Source organism: Peromyscus californicus, unplaced genomic scaffold, assembly GCF_007827085.1.
Source record: "Peromyscus californicus insignis strain IS unplaced genomic scaffold, ASM782708v3 Scaffold_20__1_contigs__length_68692818, whole genome shotgun sequence".
Taxonomy (NCBI): domain Eukaryota; kingdom Metazoa; phylum Chordata; class Mammalia; order Rodentia; family Cricetidae; genus Peromyscus; species Peromyscus californicus.
Genome location: NW_026294503.1, coordinates 28,124,446 through 28,147,299, shown reverse-complemented (window position 1 = coordinate 28,147,299; position 22,854 = coordinate 28,124,446). Strand labels below are relative to the sequence as shown.

Sequence of the window (22,854 nt, the reverse complement as noted above, 5' to 3'; positions counted from 1 at the left end):
ATGTGCTAGGCACCATCCATCCATCCATCATTAAAAGAAGTTACTGAGTACAACTAGTTGACACTCAGCTGTCAGCTTCTTTGGAGACAGCCTTAGCTGAATATAGTGACCTTGGTCAAACTCAAGTATCCTTCTAGGCAAGGCGACATAGTCACTGACCAACTCCCATCACAATTCAAGACAGTTGTCAAGGGGTATTCTAGTCTGGTCTGTGCACAGCTCTGGGCCTGGGCTTGGTTCTATCACTGTTACACCTTGACATCTCCATCCGATCTTGATTCCTTCCTTGAGATTCACAATCGTTGACACCAATGTACCCCAGAACAAGCATCCTGCTTATTAATCTACACACTCATATCTACCTCTGAAGGATTCTAGCATATAGGAGAAAGGTTCTCATGAGCCCAGTATGGTGGCCCAGGTCTGTAATCCCAGCACTCAGGAGGTCGAGGTAAGAGAATAAGTAGTTCAGGTCAGCCTGGGTTACATAGTAAGTTACAGGCCAACCAGGGTTTGCTTGTTTGTTTTTAATGATGGGTGCTCAAGGCTCTGTGCCACCAGATAAAGGCTCTAAGCCCAGTAGGGCAGGCAACATTCCTAGATGGGGGAGCAACGTGTGGACAAGGGGTTGGGATTCAAGGCACAAAACTGTGATCAGTGAGCAGGAGCTAGGAGAAGTGTGCAAATACTCAAGTTTGTTTTAGTGTGTACGTAAGTTCTAGGTCATTAGAGACCCAGGTGGCCTATCTTTGTTCCCCCAGCACCCAATTCAGAAAATAACATGAACAAAACTTTCCTCGTGTGAGTCCATGATGACGGCATGGACAGACGATTAATTGTAATCATGTACTGGTTGGACAAGGGAGTCACATCTGAACCTGCTATAGCATAAAGGACGGGCCATGATGATTCGATGCTTGGTGCATGATACATAGTGGACATCTGGCAGTATAATGCTTACAATTTAATGGTGAAGGTAACAACTAAACTACTCATATAAAAATTCCTGGAGGAGGCACCTGTGATTTACATGGTCTGAAAGAAGGGGAAGAATAGAAGATGTACATGGCATTTGCATTAGTAAACCAGGCCCTTACTTTGCTACTCAGTGAACCACAACACTGGCTTCATGTGACAGTCCAAAAATGCAAAGTGTGGAAGCATTCCAGACCCACAGCCTCCATGACTAAGACTGTGAACCATGATGCTCCTGTGGTCCATGTGGACAGTCCACCGAAGCCAATCTGCTTTGGAGACTTGATCCGATGGTGATAGGAAACTATCAAGGCTCCGGAAAGAAGGTAATGACAAAGTCACCCCTTGAGCTGTGCACAGTTGCTTTGGATGCCTAGGCTTCCATGGTCCTGAAGCAGACAGGGCCTTGGGAGTAACCAGGAGCCTTCATCAGGAGAAGATAGTTCTGTCGGAGCAGAACCAGCCTTGGGGAAATCCAGACCCTGGCAGCCTCAGCTTCCCTGCTGAAAAGGCATGGACCAAAAGGGACACCCTCAGTTAAGAACCCCAAGCCCTCTGAATGACCTCCTTTCTGAGGATGACACTTGGAGACATGTGGGCTATTGGGAAAGGGAGATGGAGAGAAGCTCGGGGTTTGCACAAACAAATGTAGGGAGGACAGTGAGAAAAGGGTGATGTTTGTTTGAGGCAGTTATGAAAGAGGTGACGTCACAGAGCTAAAAAGTACAGGGTATTCCAGAATACACTGCTGCCTTTGGCATGTTATTGTATGTCCCTGCACTGGGAGTACCTCAACAGCCAACTGTTGGGGCCAGGAGAGGTGGCAGGCAGGGATGACAGCTCAAAGAACCAAAGTCCAGGGCAAACCCTGATGTCAGTGTTAGGTAGTAGGTGACACATGTCGCAGGGAGGCAGTGCAGCTCAGACTTTAAGCAGAGTCCTCACTACTTCCTTCCTGCGTGACATCAGGTACACAGAGCAGAGTGCACCTCTCTGAGCCTGGGGCTTTTCGGGGACATGGGGCAAGGAGTCGGGCACCTTAAATCGTTTGTAGGGACTGAACACAGAGTAATCACCTTACACATAATGCAGTAAGTGGATGCCAGTGTCATTAAGATCCCAGGTCAGACCAGGCATTGGGAAGCATTTGGGAGGCAGAGGCAGATGGACCTCTGTGAGTTCGAGGCCAGCCTGGTCTACAGAGTGAGTTCCAGGACAGTCAAGACTGCACAGAGAAACCCTGTCTCAGGGGGAAAAAAAAAAAAAGAAAGAAAGAAAAAGAAAGGAAGGAAGGAAAGAAAGAAAAGAAGGAAGAAAGAAAAGAAGAGAAAAACAGATAGAAAGGAAGAAAAGAACCCAGGTCACAGGCCTCTCCTGCTGCACTTTCCAAGCAAATGCCACAAATCCCTAGAGATTCACACACTCTCTCGGAGGCTTTCCTGGAGATTCAAGGCAGATGAAGCAAGTGGAGCACAGCATCTCACTGGAACCAAAGCATCCTTCATTTAGCCGGTTAGTCGTGTAGATAGGGCCTACATTTGTATCAGAGGGCTGGGGGGCTTTAAGAAAGCATCAACTTCAAATGGCCATCCTCCACTTCACTAAAGACTCAAGGAAGCCGGGCGGTGGTGGCGCACGCCTTTAATCCCAGCACTCGGGAGGCAGAGCCAGGCGGATCTCTGTGAGTTCGAGGCCAGCCTGGTCTCCAAAGCGAGTTCCAGGAAAGGCGCAAAGCTACACAGAGAAACCCTGTCTCAAAAAAACAAAAAAAAAAAAAAAAAAAAAAAGACTCAAGGAAGCTAGGATATCATCAACGCTCACTCAACAGGGAAAAGAGGATGAAGCTGGAGCCACAGGTCAGCCTACATAGGCCAAGGCCTAAGCCCTAGAGAAAAGGCTCACACTCCAGGCAAACAGGATTTCACAACTCAAAGAAAGTCCTTTAACTCTTCATCCCTAAAGCCTGTTGAACAGAGCAAATAGGATGTCAAGTGGAAGGTCTAATCCACAGCAGAGGGAGAGCGAACCCCCACATAATACTTCCCTAAGAACAGAATCTCCTAGCCTCACATACCAGGGCTGTGCTGCTCTGCCGGTGGAATCCAGCCCAGGGTCCCTGCAGGGTTAACATGTCTAAGATGGAGAATGAGACACTAAGCAACACAGATAAGAACTTACTGGCAGGTTTTGTTTTATTTCCAAATCCACTTGTGTATTTTAAGCTGTGCCCCACAAATGGACTCCTCCAAGTAGTTTCATGACACCCCGATACACACAAACATACACAAGGGGCTAGGGAGGAGTGAGGAAGGAAAAAGAAAAAAAAGAATGAAAATGAGTTCTAGAAAATGCAAATGCTCTCAAGTGACCCTGGGTCAACCATCAACCTATGACTCGGCCCAGGAAAGGAAGGAAGCCAGGCGTGCCTCGCACCCAAGAAGAGATCAGTCCTAGAGAAATCACTCATGGAAGCCACTCAGCCTCCAGTTTGGAGTTCACCACGTGATCACCGGTTTTGAAGAAGAAGTTCCTTCATCTCCAATGGCAGAATAAAATAAGGCTGGAGGAGTCTGTGTAAGGCAGATTTGAGCGTGCGTTACAGATAATGTCACGTGTTCACAGCAGGACCTATGCTACGCAGCGATTCCTAAGTTCCTCTTGATTCTCACGTGTCTTTTCAATCACAATCAGTCAAAAAAAAAAAAAAATCAGCAGTTTCACACAAAAGCTCGTTCACTCCCTTGAAATCAAGGCCGCACTGCCATTGGCTATCTTGAAGGAATAAATACATATGCAATATTAATATACACCTCACGTGAAAAGCATACAAAATGCGAGCGGGGTAGAGGCGGGAGGATCAGGAGCTCAAGAAAAGCCTTGGGTACAGTTCATACCAACCTGCTTACCCGAGACCCTCCCTCAAACCGAGAAATGCAAAGGCATAAACGCTGAAGCCCAGGAGGGATCCAAGAAAGATCATTCATGAGGAAGCAAGCCATCGAGAGGAATTGTGTTGCTCTGACGGGCTGGCTGAATCAGCACCAGAGGGAAACTCCACAAATCTCAGCTGAAATTCCAGCTCCTCTCATGTCCAGTCAGGTGAATGTGGGCCTTGCTACCCACCCAGGCACGCTCCACCCTTTCCTTGGGGCAACCAAAGTCTAGAAATGCTACCCCTGGCTTCTTCCAACTAGTGTGGCCCTTCCCTCTGCTATAGGGACTCCAGCTAAAGAGATGAGGGAGCTCCAGGTTGCCTCAGGGCAGAGAGCGAGACAAGGCCCTGAAGAAGCCTCAAGCCCACAGGATGTTGTGGGTGAGGCAGTGAGAGAAAAAAAAAAATCAAAGAAAGCTGTCTAGAAAAGCAAACAACTGTTCAAATAAAAAAAATAGTCTTAACAGGAAGACATGGGACACACACACCCTCTCTCCCAAGGTAAGAAACCCCAAAATAGTTGAGGAGGTGTATCTCAAAGATTTTCTGCAGAAAAATCCTGTCTTGCTCATCAGATGAAGCTGGGGGTGGGAGGGAGGAAGAGAACCAAGCACTAAGTTGAAAGTTGGAGACCGAGGGCCAACCTTCAACAGGTAAGGAGCAGGCTGTTTCGGTCCTAGCCTTCAAGCTCTGAAGACAGTCAAAAAAATCAGGATGTTGCACTAAGGCTCAGTGTTTGAAGTTCACTCACTTGAAGTCAAGGCTGCACTGCCATTGGCTCATCTTGAAGGAATTCACATGGAAAATAATGAACTTGCTTCTGGAAGTAGCCGGTGTCAGCATTCCCAAAGGGAGTTGGTAAACAAGCAGAGGGGGATGGGGAGGGTGAGGGAATAGCTCCTCTCTAGATAAAAATACATATGAATTAAAAAGAGACCATTTGCACCTATTAAACTACATTTTTAAAAAAGCTAATAAGAGTCAGTGTTGATGGGTGGTAAAACTGGCATGTCCGCCTATTAGCAGAGGCCGTGTAAACAGCCCTATTTGAAAGTAATTTGGCAATATGGGTCAAGAGTCATAAAACTGTGGCCTTGGACTCAATAAGCCTTCTGCTGAGAATGTGTCCAAATGATTTCCAAGAAGAGAAAAGTTACATGAGAAGATATGCACGGTCCCCTGGGGCCTAAGAGCAAATTGACGCCCTTTGATTGCCAACTGTCAGTGTAACCAACCACAACACACGGAGAGAAACGAGTATGTGTAATGTGCTTTAATAGGAATAAGGAACGTTTAAGATATAAACATGATCAGATGAAAAACACACCACGAACAATGCTCTACCTCTGTACCCATACGCGACTATTAATTGTGGATGGAATATAGTGGATAGCTGAAATAATCCAATTAGCCCAGAGGGGGTGGCTATTGATTTCCTTTTCTCATCATTTTCCTTTCTCTGGAGTGTGATGCCGTTGCAACCCTGTTGGCTCAATAAATAATAGCAAAGATAACTATGATGGCAATGACAATACTTACTGCTAAAAGCGCAATAACAATGAAAGAGATGAGCTAGGAAGCTGGCTTAGTGGTTACGACCATGTCTTGCTCTTGCAGGGGACCTGGGTTTGATTTTCAGCACTGACATTCACAACCACCTATAACTCCATTCCCGGGGGATCTGATGGCCTCTTCTAACCTAAACAAGCACCAGGCACACATGTGGTACACAGACATAGATGTAGGCAAAACACTCATACACATAAAATAATGAAATAATTTTTAAAAATACATGAAGACGACAATGTGAGACTCAGTCTCAGAGCCCTAGAAACAATTCAGTACATGTGAAATGGACCAATTCAGGAAGCATCAAAGAGCAAGTCAAAGAAAGGGATCTTGCTGGGCATGGTGGTGCAAACACATAATCCCCACCCTGGGGTGGCAGAAACTGGGGCATCTTAGGGGTTCCCGCGCCAGCCAGTCTAACATAACTAGTGAGCTCCAGAGGGATGAGAGATCCTGTCTCGGAGGAAGTGATGGCGTTCCTGAATATGGCACTCTAGGTTGTCCTCTAACCTCCACACAGACACAGGAGAGAAAGCAGAACGTGGGTGAGAGTGGAGTCATGCGTGGGCCATGGCTGCCTGCTGAGTCCGGCAGTGCTCAGTGGATCTAACCCTCTCTGATGGCCTCAGCATTGAGAGGTCCGGGCCTCTCCTTCCTTCCCAGTGTTCAGATAGGAGTAGGAAAAGCCAGACCTGTATGTGATCAAATGTTAACCGATTCTCACAAATGTTCCCAGAAAATCTCGCAGAGAGGTCTCGCCATGAGTTCTAGACTGAGCTGCACAAAGCTAAGCCTTTTTCAGAAAGGTAACTCAGACCAGCCTCTGCTGGGGTGCTTGAGGGCATAGAGAATTTTGGTTTCCTGTAAGTTGGGGCTCAGGTGGGATTTGAGCTCATACTAGAATCCCAGCGGACTGCGGTCTGCACAAAATACAGGCAGAGACAACCAAACCAGGGGTGAGCACTTTGCCACCTTAACCTAACTCTAGTCCTACCCCTAAGCTGACCAGTTCTGTGCCTCGGGGCATATTCAGTTTATCTCATAAACCTCCACTGTTCTCCCGTCCATAAATGGGGGCCGTCTGGAACCTTTTCTCTAGGAATGTGGAGGGGTAAACATACAGCCCAGCAATTCTGGAGCCTTCTTCCGCTTTGGTCGTTTCCCCTGCTGCTCTCATGGCTTAGGTCTCCTGGAGGGGCTGATTTTTCTCTCAGGTTTTTCCAGATCAAGTACATATAACATACAGCAAGGGCATGTACAGCAAGGGTAGACACACAGGCAAGTGTCCCACCCTTCTGACATCAGAGTCACCTTGGGGCCTCAAAGGCACCAATGTCTAGGCCTTCCTCTATAAAGGTATCTGATTCTCAGGCTGGTACCCTGATACAGTAACATTTTAAAACCGATTAAACTGTGTGGAGCTGGGCTGGGCAGCTCCAACTCGTGCAAAACAACAGTGCCTTCTCTCCAAACCTCCAAGGGCCAAGAGAGCAGGAGGTAGGAGTCCCCCTTCATTTGTTTAGGCCACAGTTCAATAGCAGCTTTTGGAACGAGGCAGAGCTCTGTGCGTAACTGGCAAATGGCAAGGGGTTCCCTGACTACTGCTTGCCTGTTCAGTCCAGTGACTTCCTCCAAAGTGGCAAAGCCGGCCAGCGGAAGTAACTTCCCAACAAGGGGCAAAGGAAGCACCTGACCAGTGCTGGGGGTGTCAACGGTGGAACTTGGCCCCATGGTGCAGCTTCCAGGTCTGGCTGGAGCCACGGCAGTGTTGGGGGTGCTGCGGCAGCAGCTGCAGAGGAATCCACAGCAGACAACCTGCCTCTCCCTGTTTCACACAAGAGGACAACCGCTGTGAGGCGGGCTCTCTCAAGAGCCGAACAGGTGAGGAGAGGCTTGCTATCCCATCTCTAACCCTGTCACCTGCTGGGAATTTCCTCTGTCAAGACTATCACAGAACCGCACTGCCGCTTCCCCTTTCCTTCTTTGTCTCTAGGGACTCCGTGGCAAATGCCCCTGAGCCTGTAAGAGCCTGTTTCTTGTCAGTCTGGCAATATGTCAAGAATGTTTCCTGCACATGACCCACTTGCCATGCCCGTATCTCTCGTGGTGTTATCAGTGCTAGGCTTACCCCACTTTTTAGATGAAGAAACTGAAGAACAGAAAGTGGGGTTCCCTGTCCAAGGTCACATGGCATGCTGGCATGGGTTCCAGAAGCTGGGCTCATGTATTCAACCCCGAAGGGCTCTGGCTGTCTCCTTTGCTAGAGTCTTCTTTCCAGTCATAAAGCGCTATTGGGATCCTGCTTGATGCCAGATGCAGTGGTTCATATTAATTGCTGATATACCAGGATCTAGACTCTCCTAGGAGCCAACCCTCCAGAATGTCTGTGAGAGAGTTTCTAGACTGGGTTAAGTGACGGGGGAAGACTCGCCCTAAATATGAGCAGAACCAGGCCACGAGTCAGGATTCTGGACTAAATGAAAAAGATAAAGCAAGTAGAGGACCCGTGTTCGTCATTCTCTGGTTCCGATTTGCAAATACAAATGTGACCAGCTACCTCGTGGTCCTGCTATCACGCTTTCTTCACCATGGTGAGCCAGAATAAACCCTTCCTTTCTCACTTTGCTTCTGTTAGGTATACCGTCACAGTAATAAAAGACACACAAAAAAATTTTTAAAGTAACTTATATACCAGGCCAGGCAGAGGCTTCAGATACTCCATGGAAAGAGACATGTTGCATGCTCTTAAAACCTTAGCTCTCATCCAGCAATCCCCGAACAATGATGTCCTCTGGAAAACCTATCCAGGCAGAGTGGGCCTGGACTGCTACCTGCTGAGGCTGGGTCTGGCTGGGGCAGTGACACAGAAATACAGGGTTAAACTTAGCCTGTGGGATCAGGGAGACCTCATGTGAATGGCAGCTGCTCTCTCACCTGAATGGCCCTGGTCTCACTGGCCCAGTCTGAAAATCAAGGCAATAATAATAAATGAGAAATGGCCTGGCAAGTACTTCTTTTGCAAAGAAGAGCTCAGCCTCGGGGTCAGAATTGCAGTTAACAGCAGGGCTGGCGAGTTTTCCTTAAAGGGACAGACAGGTATCTGTCCCTATAGGGCACAAGCTCTCTGCCATGACTGGCATCTGCCCTTGAAGCAATAAATCAACATAGAGAAAATACAGGAGAATGGGCATGGTTGTGTCTTAATAAAACTTTATTTATAAAACAGGAAGCCTGCTAGTGTGCTGACCGCTGTGCTTTGGTGGAGGTGACAAGATGGATCATATCAAAAGGCAACTTGCAAGAAACTGCTCTTTGCTTTTTCTTTTGACCCCTTCTAGAATACTTGGACCTTAAGGTACAGATAATTTTCCTTTTTTTGGGGGGGTAGGGCTGGAGAAAGGCAGACTTTTCCTGTCTACTTTTCAAAAAGGCAGCTTTGTGGCCTTGGGGCACCTGAGAACCACCATGAGCGTATCTCCTATCTTCACAGAGGAAGCTGGTGTTGAAAAGAACCAGAGAACCTGAAATCCTCTACGTTTCCATCTTTAGAGCAGGAGAGGTACTGCCATTATGTTGTTCCTTACTTAGGAGATACCTCCATCTAAGCTTGGAATTATGGGGGTAAACTCTTCCCAGAGTGCCCATGCAGGTGTCTGAGCTTCTTCTTCAATAGGAGCAGACTTTGTGGTTCTGTCTGGAGTGCACACAGTGAAGCTCACATCCTCCTTGGGGCTGACCTCACACCTTTGTGCCCAGTACCAGGACTGAGATCAGGATCTGGGGAACTCAGTGGTCTAGTGTCTAGTGTTTGTAAGCCTAATCCCAAGATCAGGTCCTCCTCCACCCTTCTTTAAGGCCACAGGGAGCTAAACTTTGGTCTCCAGTCCACAGCCCGAATCATGGACAGGTTACCTTCTATGAGAGGCCTCAGGTCTGGCTTTCTACTCAGGGGAGGATCCTTCCCTGTTTCTGCCTGTGCCTTTGCCATCAGCAGGAGAACAGTCCTTCCTATAAAAACATCCTGCCTGTAACCAACCCAACATGCATGCCCCACCAGTCCCCAGAAACAAGCACAGCTTACCCTAAAGGTTTTCCAGGCCTCTCACCCTCCCAGGAAGCTCTTCTAGAGCCTGCTGGGGACTTCATTTCTGGGTCAGGGACAAAGGGGCATGCTTGAATTCTCAGAGGTCACCTAAGCCCAGCCTCTGGGATGGAGGTAATGATGTCTTTGTGGAAGGATTCTCTGTGTCAGGGCTTTCCAATGCACCCATTTCTGTCCCAGATAGGTCCTCCCCATAGCTCCCCCACCCCTAACCCCTTGTATGTCTGTGTTTCTTCAGGGCTGGGAATGAAACTTCAATATTGTCTCCATAATGCAGAGACTCAGGTTTGTAAAAGTCACTCTTGTCCTCCTCTGCCTTTATGTAAATTCCTTTTTACTCTCTACTCTTAGCCAAAATTTAAATGATCCCACGAGAGCCTGGTTTTGGGTCACTGTTTCCTGCCTTCCTTCTACCTCTCTCTCAGAATCTCAAGTCCAACTGTGGGCTCCTCTGTAAGCTTCCCTGTCCCCAGAACCCCTTGGCCACGATGGCCCAATGGCCCATCTAAGCTCTCTGCAAGCAGGAGACTGAGAATTTTCTCTGGGAAAGAGTGTGGTATCTGTTTCTGTGCTCCCAGAATGCAGCACAGTGCTTCGCTTTAGTATGTGTTCCATGTGAAACCCCACATTCAGTAGTGCTCCAGTTACTGCAAATAGTGATGCTCTCAATGGAACTTTCTAGCGGTGACCCATGCCTCAGTTTCTGCATCTGCAAAGTGGAGAAGACTCCAGAAGTGGGCTGACAGGAAGGAAGTACCTAAAGTCAGTCCTGCAGAGGCCCTCCTAGATAAGTGTTCTTTTTCTCTATCTTTGGCCTGATGATCTGGCTATCTGGGGACATCCATCCAGAAGGCTCCCTGGTGACAGGCTCTGCCACAGAGATGCTATCTGCCACCAACGGAACTTCAAAGGCATCTTTATCGGCAGGACCCACCTCAAGGAAGGTGGATTCCGAAGAAACTTCTCCTGGTAAGCCTTTTATTCTGGGCCGACCAGGCACACCCGCCTGGCCTTATCTGTTGTGTCCCTAAACTGTTGTCTTTCCAGGAAGGGTGTCTCCTATCTACAGCCCTCCAGGAGGCAGAAGACCAGAAGGGCCATAGAAGCCTGGCCTCCAAGGCTGGAGCTTGGCTACCACTCTTCAGCTGATGCCTTGGGACAAATAAGGCCACCTTTTATGGAATCAGGCTCCTCCAACTTGCAAATTGCAGTAATTAGGGTTGAGATGGACATGAGCGAAGACACCAGAATGTCTGCCTATAATGATTCCTTGTAGCGAAACGGTAGAGAGCTGTGAAGCAGGAAAGAATGGGGAAGGTTTCCAGGAAGCACATTATTCTGCAAACGGCAAGCTGCAGAATACAAGAGAGCCTTCTGAGAACTACTCGTGCTTGTGGGGGAGGGTAGGAGCCAGCAGAATCTCACAAGAGGCGAGCATGAGGACAGTGTGGTGAAATCCATTTCTTGCCTGGAAATCAGCTCCATAGAGGTCTTCTCTGGGAGCTGAGCATATTGGGGCTGCCAGAGCTTGACGCATTAGCCCAAGTGCTGACAAAGGTCCTCACCTTCCCACCGTTTCCCTACAAGTGGCAAGCAGTTTAACAGACATGCGTGGAAGAGTTTAAAGTGATACTTCCTGACTCCTTCCCTGGGGGGGTCTGCAATGCCAAAGGCTTCTCCAAGAGCAAGTCCTGTGCCCCTTCACTGCCACAGGCCCAGCCTACAGCTGAAGTTCAGGAGTATCTTCATAAACACCCACTTCTTGCATGAACAGGATGAAAATACGTGGAGGAAAGTATTCAGGGGATCATATACAGAATCACCGATTACCATGGATAGCTATGCTCTGGTTATGTATATCTCCTCCATTTCCCTCCTCCTTCAGAGCCCAGAGAGACAGACACCCAGGCCTAGACTCACTCACTTCACCTTGTTCCTCCCAATCTTCAGCCTTGAAAGCTTATGTGACAAGGGCATACCATGAGAACACTGGCCACATGCTACATTCCGATCTCTGCAGCGTTATGCAAGTTAGGCAGCCTCAGATTATTCACTGATGCCCTCAAAGTGCCTGTTTCCATAGTACCCAACGCTGAGTGAGTTATGAGGATGGCATAAGGTGTTTATGAGGCTCCGTGGTACCCACGTCTTCTAGCTGATCAGTGTTCCCACTAGGGAAACTACAGACACATGACTACAGAGACACATGTCCCTCATCCCAAAAGTCCAAGTAGACCTTGCACTTTGCACCTGGGGTCCTAAGTCCTTTGGTCTTCTTGGGTCTGTATCTTACTTTCTTATGCCAAGCCTCAGGCTTGCCAATGTGTAAAATATTTCTTACAACAGCTGTCTTCCCCAAAGCCTGGATCAAATAAAACAGAAAGCAGGAAGCTTTCTACGGTTGGTACAAAAGGTGCTAAATGATTATATTTACATGAATTACAGCCCCCATGACCCTCAGGTCAGCCAGCCATCATGCCACTCCTTGTTCCTGTTGGGTCCTTTACATGCATGTGCACTCCCTGCTGCTCTGGTTTACATGTGCCCTACTCCTGTTTGGGACACTGGGCTTTGACCAGTCAGCTGGAATTTTGGTGCCAGGAAATTAGACACCAGGGCCAAGGCCTAAGAATGTATCTGTCCTTAGGTTGCACAAACTGTCCCCTGGCCTGAAGTTTCAGCTTGAGGAAACAAGGAACACAAGAGCACCTGGGGATTACTCCACAACCCCATTTCCTGAAAGTCCCTGCAGAGCTGCCCGTGTGAGTGCACCTGTGTGTGCAAACTTCCAGTCACAGGAGCACCTAGGCCAAGGCACAGAAGTCAGGGCATACTCTCCCTCACCTGCAGGAGTGATTCATAGGCTATGTGACCCGAGATCCACCACTGCCCCCAGAATCACAATCTCTTTACCTATAGAATAGACGCATGGAAGCCCTGGTCTGTAGAAGATACGTGAAACCTAAGCGTGAGAAGGGGTTCATACCACAAGTGGTATCTGCTTGTTGTTCCCTCCTCCCTACATTCCCTCCTCCCTCTCCAGGAGGAGAATGTAGATTCTGCCAAGTTGTGCAAATAACAACTCATTTGACATCTCTGAACCTAAGAGACTGTCATAACAGCTAATGAAGAAAATAGATAGTGGTCTAAATTTCTTTGGAAAGTATTAAAACACCATGAAACTTGGCCAGCAATCCTGTCTGATGTCTATAGAGAAGAATAAAAGTGATGATGATGATGATGATGATGATGGTAATGATGATAACAGTGTTTAATCTAACAGTGGGGTCTATGAGATGGACATTCTTTTAAAAATCCAACAGTAGAACTAAGGTTCTACTGACATTTGGGCTTTAGCTCCATTGTGTGGTAGACCTGCTTTCATCTTCTGCAGAGGTTTCATTACCAAATGACCTGCAGAGTAGAGTCTTCCCTTTTAGACAGAGAACACGAGGTGGTGGTGGAGTCCTCACTATGCCACAATGCCTTCTCTGACCATCACAGCATTGGAGGCAGAGTAGCTATGTGCAGGGCAAGCATAGAAATACTTGTACATAGTACATAGTAATACTCAGTAATACTACTGGACTGGTCTAGATATGGGCTTTGATGGCATTGAATATGGGTGGGGAGCAGATCTTCATTGCCACAGCCACAGCTATATCTATAGCCCTAACAAGCACATCTTAGGACCCTCCTTCAGGGGCTGGAAGAGTGGCAAGTGCAAGCTCAACCTGAAGCTGCTGTGTAAAGACACGGCTTCCAGGCTGGGTGTAGATGGATACCTTTTTTCCATTTCTGTAACATGCTGTGGTCATAAACAAGGTCAGTCACCCAGACTAGCTCTAACAGAATATGCTATAATATGGTGAGCAAATTCACAGCCCAAGTAATGGCTTCAAATTCCAAATTCACAGCCCAAGTAATGGCTTCAAATTCAGCCCTCATATGAAATATCTAGGTCCCTGGTACAAGGTGCTTGGTGTCCTTGAACTAAGTGTGACACCTGCCAAATGGAAATAATGCCAGTGAAGACTATGAGGTACCACACCAGAGTTTTAGAAGCTCCCAATGCTAATGAGCTCAGTAACTTGTAGCCCTGACCTAATAGCCTATTGTTGTTTGTGGATTCTGTTTGTATCATTTGCAATGGAAATGAAATGAAAACAAAGCCAGAGATCCTGGCTTTAACCTCTGATATTGCCTAAGTATCTTTGTTGACCTGGGGCACCACAACCTATCACCAGAGGCCTGGCCACAGCAGTAGGGATCTAAGCTCTCCAATACTAAGCCCAAGGTGGCAGTAGGGTTTCTCCTCTTGGCCTGCCTATACATGGCACTTCTCACTGTCCCTGTACTGTCTTTCTCGTGCTCAAGCATCCCTGGTGTCTCTGTGTGTTCGACTGGCAAGAACACTGATCAGAATGGATGGGCCCATCCCAATGATTTCACTCCACCTTGAAGACCTCTTTAAAAACACTAACTCCGAATCCAGACTCGTGCATTCAAAAGCATCATAGAGTTCAGCCAGGACACAGAGCACCACGCCACCTCACTAAACTCTGAGAGCATTGTAAATTCCCACGCAATTTGTTCCAGCCATTCTGAATGTGGAACAGGAGAGCTGGAGAACTGCCCCCATGGTGGCATCAGAGAACAGATGAGGCAACACATATAAAGTCCCAGTCAGAATTCAAGTGCCATATGAGACTCCCCAGGAAGAAGCCACACAGTGGCCAGAAACAACCTCAGTCACTGCTACGTGAAGAAATTGGTGTACTCATCAGGGGTCTGAATCCTTACCCCTTAGCTGGGCATTGTGGTACCTAACTGTGATACTGGTATTCCTGTACCTGAAGCAGGAGGATCAAGTCCAGCCTGACTAAGCAGCAAGATTCGGGATTAAAAAAAAACAAACAGTATGAGAAAGTAAGAGAGATACAGAGAGAAGCATGACCAGCATCAGGGCTCTGGCGCTGTTTGGTTATCTGTGTGAGGTACGTCACTCCCCACCTGGAGAAGTGTGAAAAACACACCCTGGAAGTGGGTAGATAGTTAGGTATGATAGTATACACATTTGACCCCGGCACTTGGGAGGCAGAGATAGGAGGATTTCTAAGTTTAAGGCCAGCCTGGTCTATATAGCACACTCCAAGACAGTCAAAACTATATAAAGAGATCCTGCTGGAAGGAAGGAAGGAAGGAAGGAAGGAAGGAAGGAAGGAAGGAAGGAAGGAAGGAAGGAAGGGAGGGAGGGAGGGAGGGAGGGAGGGACAGAGGGACGGAGGGAGGGATGGAGGGACTGAGGGAGGGAGGGACAGAGGGAAGAGGAAGAAGAAGAACAGGTAGATTGTGAGTGAAGCCTGAGCCAGCACCACACATAATTAAGTACTGTTTCATCAAAATCTTGGGGTACTTCAAATCTGGACATTACGAGACTCCTCTCACTCCCAGGAATGATTCTTTATTCTAAAGCCCACATGGAAGGCTGAGAGCAATAGAGGGTTAGTGAGACCCTACTAGCAGGTCTTCAGGTCCTTGCCAAGAAATGGTGAAGTGGCATTTTCTGTCTTGTTTTCATGCTGCAAGCATCAGTAGTCTTGCTGGCAGCCCCTAAGATGATTCAAGACCATTATTAGTTCAGGCTTTGTGTTTTCCCCACAGTCCTACAAGCAACCTGCTTGACAAGCCTTGCCTGTTTCTGTATGCATCTCCAACTGCCAGAATTCTACAGGAAAGGAAAAGAGATGTGGCCAGGTGCTTTTGACCCTTCTAGCCAAAGTATAAATCTCACTCTATCCACAGAAGAGAGAGGACATCCAGAAGCCCATGGAGAAATGGCTGTACAACAGAATGTTTATTAACTAAGCAAGAAATTATCTATTTATTTTTGAGAAAAGGTCTCACTATATAGCTGATCTAGACTCTGTGTAGACCAGGCTGGCTTCAAATTCATAGAGGTCCACCTGCCCCTGCCTTCTGAGTGCTGGGATTAAAGCTGTGTGCCCAGAACGTTATTTGGGGGGGTGGGATGATGTCGTTTTATTTTTCTCCAAGGCAGACAAAGGGATGGTCGGAACCCCTAAACTTGGGAGCTTTAGGTTTTAGTCCCAGTTCTACAGTTGTGAGTTTGAACTTCAACTTCCTTATTGGAAAAGGGGAGGAGAGAGTTTGGGAGAAGTGTGGGCCGAGCTGCTGCCACCATAGATCTAGCACTAGCCGGTTTCCAGAACCGTGGTTGGCCCATAGGAACCGCTCAGTAAGCGGCAGCTGTCCTTTCCGTGCTTCCATTCATCTCCCAGCCAGCTGTAGAAAGGGCTAGGTTTTTGAAAGTGTCATCAGCAGGTTCGGGACTGGGTCCTGCTCACAGGTTCACTTGTTCATCCACTCCATGCCAACAGTGCAGTGGAGGTTTTCATGCCTAAGAAGGAGCTCTCTATGATGTGGTGGCCTCCCACTAGGTCTGTGCATATGGGCTGTCAAGATTAAAACAAAAACAAAAACAAAAAACCAAAAAACATAGAAGTGGCCTGGTTGGGGTTTTTTGCATTTAAAAAAAAAAAAAATCAATGACATGTCTTAAAGTCCACTCAAGGCCAATTTTCAGCCAGGCCTTCCCTTCTCTCATTGAGGAAATGCAGATATGCTGCTCTGTTCACTGAAAAGTATAATCTAGAAAATGCAAGTGTGATTACTAGAAGGCATGACCTGGAGGCAAATACAACTGACTGTTCACAGCCACGTGACCTCTCTGGGTTCCTCAGCCTGAGCTTCAGTGACCTATCTGCCATCAGAAGTGCACAGGCTTCATAGAGACAATGGACTCTGCACAGAACAAGGCTCTCTGGTGTGTCAGCTCACTCTGAGACAGAACGTTTAAAATAATTAAGCATTTTTTTTTTTTTTGGAAAGGCAGCTTTTCAAAATGCAAAGGAAAGGAAGCATCAGACCGAAATGCTGAAGGAAACCAGGGACCGGAAGAGGAGAAGAAGGCAGTTTTTAGCTGGGTGATCATTTTGATGAGTAAGCAATAAGGAAATACAGCATGGGAGCTCCAGGAACTCAAAGGCCTTTAACAGACATGATCTCACTGCGATCTTTTTATTAGCTTCTAAGACAGGTTAACAGGTTCCTGCCTCTCTGCTGAGACAGGGAAACTGCAGGCTTGTGGCCTCTCTGGACATACCGAAGCCAGGCGGCTTGTCTGAGCTGCTTACACAGCACACACTACAATCTGTTTCTTTATCTGAGATTCCCTCCCAAGCCAGGCATCACAGGTGGAAATGCTTTTTCTATGAACCTTGCTTTTTTAAAAAGAAAAAAAAAAATACATTTGCCACAGCAACACTAAATGAATCCTGGTTTTGGTTTTCTAAGGAACAGACCAGAATAAAGAGGAAGGGACACTTAGGGGTCCACCGTGGAATTATCTGCCAGACTTAGGGGCCCACTGTGGAATTACCTGCTTGTCCAGCTGTTTCTGGGATGTTTCCCAGACTAGAGATGGGCAAATGGCATTCCCCTGGAGAGCCTTTGGCCAAGAAAAAAGCAAGGCAGGGTCATGCAGAGTAGAGGGAAGTGACAGCTGAGGACAGGGTGGGTGCTGTCATCACTGAGTTCCTCAATTCAATGCCTTTTATTTCATTTATTTTGTTTCAGGGCTGACGATTGAACCCAGGGCCTCATGCATGCTAGGTAAGTGCTCTACCACTGAGCTATACCCCAAGCCCTGCTAAATGTCTTTTGGCTTGCCCTTCTGAGACTATCTATTCAACTCTCACCTCAAGACCGTGCTGGGATCTCCTACTATCCTTATGTGCCAGCCCCACCTGGAGTGACATCTTCTTTTTCATCATTCTAAGGCCTGCATGAACTCCAAGGCACTGAACCTACCCTGGGTTTCCTACCCAGGGCTCAGGAAATCTACCCCTGAGATGACTACCAGGTTTTGGAATGATATGGACACTCTTGTGAAAATCTCTGTGCAGGGAGCCCTATGAGGTTTCAGAATGTATGACAGGGTAGAAGGAACATGGTAGAATAGAAGCATTCTCGGTTGATACTTCCTCTCTCTCAGGAAGTCCTAGTTCCCCGTTCAGCCTAGCAGGGCTTAGATTCCCAGGCCATTGCTCAATGGAGTGAGATCATGTCTCTGTGGTACTATATGCACTGCTTAAGTGCTGAGTTGGCAGGAACCATCTTGGCTCCACAGCCCCTCGGGATGCTGCTCCCCTGTGACCATGTACAGGGACAGGGGACTATAACGCCAGGATGAGTCATGATGGTAGATTGTAGACTGAGAACTATGAGAAGATAACTAGAAGGAGGTCTCTCAGGACAGGCTTCTCTGGGTTAGTGGAAGTCTGTCTTTGCCTGATCCATCTTTCATCCTCTCGTCCCAAGTAACTGTCCACCATCACCTCTTCCCCCTGGAGCAATCAGCTCTTCTCTGGTGGGCTCCTTAAGCAAATTTGCTGTGTATGCGGGGTGACCCCAATCTGTCCCCTGGAACTCATTTGAGAGAACCACCACTCAGGGTTTTATCAGTGGAAACAATGTGGAAAGTCACAAGAGCTCACAGGCTGGAGTCTGGGGCTCAAAGCTTGGGCCCACTAGGGAAACCATGCTTACCTTCCCCCAGAAGGCACTATAGCATAGCTTTGTGGCTACAGAGTCTGTTGTTGATGGCACTCATGAGCCAGTTCTTAGTCCTTCCCTGTGTACAAGGAGTCAACCAGAACAACGTGCCATCCCAGGTTGACTCAGTTACCCCTGGAAACATTTGACACCTGATGTAGGTGAGGTACGGTACTTTCTCCTGTTTGTCCTTGTGCTTCCAAGCTGAGAGCTGGTATCCCAATCAGTCAGAAGGAGGCCAGATCGGGTTATCAGGTGCATCAAATAAAAAGCTGGAGCTTGGGTGGTTGAAGAGATGGCTTGGCTTGTAGAGTGTTTTCCAGGCAAGCATGAGGACCTGAGAGTTCGAATGCCCAGCACACATGTAAAAAGCCGGGCATGGCAGCAGTCTATGCTTATAATGTGTGTGCTGCTTCAGTAAGATACTCTTTCAAAAAATAAAGTGTAGCGGGGGAGGGGTTTATGGATTGAGAACTGACTCAGCTGTTAAGAGAACTCACTGCTCTTTTAGAGGACCCCAGTTCAGGCTGCTCACAATTGCCTGTAACTCTAGCCCCAGGGGATCTAAAGCCTCTGGCGTCTGTGGGTACCTGCCAATACATATGCCAATACACGGGCAAAAGACACAAACAAAATTAAAATTATTAAAAATAAATCTTTTTGTTTTAGTTTCAGTTTTTGGTTTTTTGTTTGTTTGCTTGGGTTTTTTGTTGTTGTTGTTGTTGTTGTTTTTTTTGGTTTTTTGAGAGAGGGTCTCACTGCATAACCTGGCCTTTGTGGAACTCACTATGCAGACCAGGCTGGCCCTGAACACAAAGAGATTCATATGCCTCTGCCTCTCAAGTGCTGGAATTAAAGGTGTGAGTCACCACACCTAGTCTTAAAAATAAATCTTTAAAAAAGAAAGATTGCAGTAGATACTCAACACAGACCTCTAACCTCCACATGCAAATGGGCACCCCTATGTGTACATGTGAGGCTGTACATTCATACACATGTACACATACACTCACAAGCTGTGTCTGAAAGGCTCAATACAGTCCCGGACACTGAATAAGCACTCAGTGAATGAGAGCTCCAGTTATATAGCAGGAAGGAAAATCCACGTCCCATGGCGTAAAGCTTTTCCAGGAACTCAGCCATCAGAGAGGTGGGGTAGGCTACGGCTAGAGCAAGTGTCTTTGGCCAGTGACTAAGGCAGCCAGTGCGTCCAAACCCCGGCAGGGCTGGCTTGGGTGGGTGCCTTGGCTGGCCCACACTCAGGGTGATGCATTTTCCCGTAAGTTCTGTGTAAGTCCAGGGCAAGGCACTGTCCTCTCTTCTCTAGGATCTGATACCGGTCAGTGATGAGAGATGCTGCTTAAATGAGGCAGAGAATGCCAGGGCCCTGGAAACTGCATATGGAAAGAAAGATTAGACAGAGCTGAGAGGAAAGGACAGATTCATAAGTACAAGTCATTTCCCAAAAGCCAGACCCTGTTGATTTAGCCATGTGAGGTGTGAGGATTACAGGGCAGGTCTGCATGCCAGGCTGACTTCTGGGATGAAAGCCAATGTCAATGAAGATGAGGTCTGAGGAGAGAGAACAGAAGCACAGGGGCCTGATGGGGCAGTGACAGTACAGGGCTAGAACAGACACACACACACACACACACACACACACACACACACACACACACACACACAGCTTCTGATGTTCACAATACACCACGCAGAACATACAAGATCTTGTTTCAGGGAAATTGCCTTCAATGTATGTCCTATAGCCTAGGTGCTGGGGAACTGATAGAGCTTAGGGGTCCGGTATAAAGGCTCCAAAGGACAACGTAACAGTCCTTAGGCTGCTAAATTCCTTTCCACCTGAGCACCATCAGGCAAGACAGTCAACAGCTCTGGGGGCCACTGACTCAGCTGTAAAGGGGAATGCAAGCATCTCCTCCCAAAAAGGCCCACAAAAAGATGTCCTGTGTTCGGCTGCAAACAGGGCCTGGCCTGTGGTAAGGCCCTAACCAGTTACTGTGAGCTCTTCTCACCAGGTCTAGATCCCACAGCCTGAGGTGGACAGTCCAGGGCCCCTTTCCACAGCTGAGACTAAGAACATGGCTATGAAGGCAAACTTCACAGTCACTGCATTTGTTTCACGAGACAGCAGTAACAAACTGTCACAGGCTGGGTGGTGTAAACAAGAGAACGTCATTTCCTCGGTTCTCAAGTTACAAATCGACACAAGATCAGGCATCAGCTAGGTCCGTTTCGCCTGAGACCTCTTCCCTTGCCTTGGCTGTGGCCATCTCCCCCCAAGTTCCTCAGCTATCTTCTGTTGATGGCATCTGTGTCCCAACATCCTCTTCTACACCAGTCACACGGGCTGAGGGCCCATTCTCGAGACCTTGTTGAACAAAATAACCTCTTCAAAGATCCTATTTGGAACCACAGTCACATTCTGAGATAGAAGACTAAGACTTCAACATACTCTTTAAGGGGCATGATTAGACTGTAGAAGTTACCACCTTCTCCTGAAGCTTTCCGAGCCTGGCAGATACACCAGTGTTTCTTAAGAAAACCGTGACTTCAGCCCACCCAGAATCGCGTTACAACTGAAAGACAGGTCCATGTGTCTCCTCAGAGAAACCAGCAAGTTCATGTGACCAAGAGTGTGCTGTGGAATAATCCTTTTCTACACTAGGAATATGTATTATTCTCACTGGTTAAAAAGAAAAAAAAAAAAAGCTGACAGGCCGGTAGCTGGGCAGGAAGTTAGATGGGAAAGCCAAACTGAGAATGCTGGGAAGGAGAAGGGTGGAGTCGGGAGTCACCAGCCAGATGCAGAGGAAGCAAATGAGAATGCTGTACTGAGAAGCACCAAGCCACGTGGCTAAACATAGATAAGAATTATGTGTTAATTTAAGTGTAAGAGCTAGTCAGTAATAAGCCTGAGCTATCGGCTGAGCATTTTTAAGTAATATTAAGCCTCTGAATGATTATTCAGGCAATAGCAGGTGGGAGAGAACCATCCATTTACAAGAGTGCGTCTCCCTCACCTTGAAACACTCCACCTTACCTGTGCTGTTTATGAGCCAGATCTCATAGGTAATTCTTCTACCTCAGGGCTGACTGCTTACCACAGGAATGAAAATGCCACTGCCAACGTCCATAGTGACGGAACTCAGCTCTCTATAAAGGATGAGGAAACATGGAGAATGTGTCACTTAACCACGCCAGTTCCCTTTCTTCAGTATTCCATCCAGAGCCTCTATGCTGGTAGAGATCGTATACACCACCTGGTGTTCACACAGGGCCAGGACCCTGATGCTCCATTGAAATCTTCTCAGAGGGAGAGGAGTGTTTGGTCCTGCCTAGCTCTTCCATACAGAAATTGAGCAGCTGACATTAGTGACCACTGAAGAATCAGGAGAACTGAGTTCTACCTTGTGAGCACCAGAGGTTCTCTATGGACTGGCCCTAGGCTGAGCTCTTCCCAGGGGGTCTAGCACACAGTGAGTGCTTACCAAACAGAGTTCTTCTCTTCATTTCTAAACAGATTGTCCTTATCCCTCCCCTATTTCTTTGCTCTCTCATCTTCTTGGAAAACAGCACTTTCTCCTAGAGAGACGGTAAGCAAAGCAAGAAAGATGACCATGGTTTCCTTTCTACGCTGAGTGCCAAGACTGCTTAAAAATATTCAGGAGAATGGAAGATGTTTTCTTCCTCTTACAAATACTTAATACCTTTCCCCTTTGACTCAATACCCCTCAGGGCAGAGCCATGTTAGTATGTTGCTCGCTGTATCCCTGGCACCAGGGATATGTCACATGCATGCATCAGGTACCCAACATAATCAATGGAATAACTGATTCATAATAATTGCTTGGCAAGTTTCATGAATAATCATGAGCAGGTGGGGCAGGAAGGAGGTGACTAGACAAGCTGACTATGATCTCCTTTCTCACAGACAGTGGGTGCCCATGAACAGGACACCTAGCCACTGGCAAGAAGAAAACCAACCAAATGTGCACCTTACCCATCAAACTGGCAAGATGGTGACCCAAGAGAAGTGTGTGCCAATGTGGGGAATGGGGCTCTGCACCCAGCGAGTAGGGGTGTAAACTGGGATAACTGTTCTGGAAACAGCTTGACAAGGCCCTGTGGGTGATGGAGAATGTTCGGCAGACTCAAGAGGCAGCAGTGTTGCTGGCCTTCCTGTGTGAACCCCCAAGAAGCTTAAACATTTGCCTCCCATTGGGAACAACAGGAAGTTCATCCCAGCAACACTGGCTGCTATAGAAACAGAAGAAATGAAAAAGAAGCAGGAGTGTCATCAAGCACAATGTCTCTCATCAGGAGGACAGATAAGCAATCCTTGGAAAACGCTTAGCACTGGTCCCTGTCCATTCCCTTTGAACTACCTAGCCCCTCCCCCAGACCAGCTCTTTGTCCAGTGTTATCAGCTCCTGGCCTTGCCCCACAGAGGAAAGCAGAACTCACATATGAAAAACAGCAGCAGGCTCCAGGAAACCTTTTCACTTGTCTTTTTGCCCAGGAGATTTTTTCCCTGACAAAGAGCCTGGCCCTTAGCCATGAGCCCTGGGGAGGAAGGAACCGCGTTCATTCCATTTAAACCAATTTGCCAACCCAGACA

General features: G+C 47.5%; 1 long non-coding RNA gene across 6 annotated transcripts in view; it reads right to left on the bottom strand.

The window, feature by feature from the left end:
• Positions 1-22,854, bottom strand: part of LOC128116555 (uncharacterized) — a 215,108-nt gene that overhangs the window by 83,226 nt on the left and 109,028 nt on the right. For 4 of the 6 annotated variants that reach the window (XR_008220506.1, XR_008220502.1, XR_008220503.1 and 1 more), the window contains exon 3: positions 21,277-21,389. The exons of the other annotated variants lie outside the window; for them this stretch is intronic. This is a non-coding gene — a long non-coding RNA (uncharacterized LOC128116555). The remainder of the gene's footprint in view (positions 1-21,276; positions 21,390-22,854) is intronic. 6 annotated transcript variants of the gene reach the window in all.